Here is a 1,608-nt window from a genome sequence, read left to right on the forward strand (position 1 = left end):
ATAATTCTAATGAGTTGCATCTGAAAAGCCCTAATTCTTAATATGTCTAATACCACGGGCTTGACTTATGCCCAGTCCTGACCCCATAAGCTCCTCAATGGCTACCAAGTTGGTGGTCATTCCTTGCCCTCCACTTCCTAAGGTTTTCTGGGGTAGCTAGGCTGCAAGAAAGAAAGAATATACTGCTTGTTTCTTTCAGTTGTTGCTTGGCATGAGGTCCAGAACCACTGCCTGGTGGCTTGAGCTCAAGCCTGAGCTTCACAGAAAAACATATAGAAAAAAACAATGTTATTACACTAGATTTTTCAGTCCAGTGGGGGTGTGACCATGTCCCCCAAGTCTGTACAGATAAACTCCTTGGATCCTAACCAGTTTCCAAGCATTAAGAGAGAAGATGAGGAAGGTGAGGGTTACAGAAGAAAGGATGACATCACAATGGGTTATAAGCCAGCCCCAGCTGTAATTATATTCTTAGAAAAGTGGTAAAAATTTACACTGTATTCAGTGCCTTATAAAACTTACTTTTTGTTAGATATTTTTATAAAAATTTTTAACATTTATTTATTTGTGAGAGACAGAGAGAGACAGAGCACGAGTAGGGGAGGGGCAGAGAGACAGGGAGACACAGAATCTGAAGCAGGGTCCAGGCTCTGAAATGTCAGCACAGAGTCTGATGTGGGGCTCGAACCCACAAACTGTGACATCATGACCTGAGCTAAAGTTGGGAGACTTAACCAACTGAACCACCCAGGTGCCCCTTGTTCAATTTTATAAGGGATTCAATTCATTTAAAAAGGGCAATATCAATAAATAACATGATTTGGAGAACATTCATAACTAAATTAAATGTTATGATTTAAATTATGTAATTCCCTAGGATTTTAATGTGCACAAGTATGACAAGTGGATCTTGTTAAAATGAAGGTTCTGATCCAGTAAGTCTGGGATGGGGCCTGAGATTCCACATTTCTGACAAGCTCTCTGGCTAGGTTGGTGCTGCTAGTCTTAGGAATACTTTTCACCAAACACACTAGACTACAATGGTTTAGAAAAAGTGCAGACTTGATAGAATTTTTCAAATGTATTTAGCTGATTTAATGACAAAAAGGAACGTCCTACCACAAAGAGTTTAAATAATTTACCCCTGAAATAGTTACAAAAATCAGTCCTATATTGGCCACAGATAAAAGTTCAATAAATTTCAACAAGGGAAACAGTACGGATTGCATTCTCTGATACTGATGCGATAAAATTATAAATTCAAAGCACAAACATGAAGAATTAAGAATGAAAATGTAAAAATAACTACCAAGAGTGAGATAATTTAAAGTCCTTGTTAATAACTTTGAAAATCCAGGAGAAGGGGCACCTGGGTGGCTCAGTCAGTTGAATGTCTGACTCTTGCTCAGGTCATGATCTCATGGTTGTGAGATCAAGCCCCAAATCAAGCCCCACATCAGGCTCTACACTGAGCATGGAGTCTGCTTAAGATTCTCTCTATCCTTCTCCCTGGGCTCCTCCCCTGCTTGGGTGGATGTGTTGAAAGAAAGAGAAAGAAAGAGGAAGGAAGGAAGGAAGGAAGGAAGGAAGGAAGGAAGGAAGGAAGGA

At 39.9% G+C, this 1,608-nt stretch overlaps 1 pseudogene; it reads left to right on the forward strand.

Annotated features, from left to right (window-relative positions):
* Positions 1–327: 327 nt before the first annotated feature.
* LOC121030061 (peptidyl-prolyl cis-trans isomerase D-like) overlaps positions 328–1,608 on the forward strand; it is a 22,543-nt pseudogene continuing 21,262 nt past the window's right edge.

This window comes from Herpailurus yagouaroundi, unplaced genomic scaffold (genome assembly GCF_014898765.1).
Source record: "Herpailurus yagouaroundi ecotype Mexico unplaced genomic scaffold, PumYag 139, whole genome shotgun sequence".
Classification (NCBI taxonomy): Eukaryota; Metazoa; Chordata; class Mammalia; order Carnivora; family Felidae; genus Herpailurus; species Herpailurus yagouaroundi.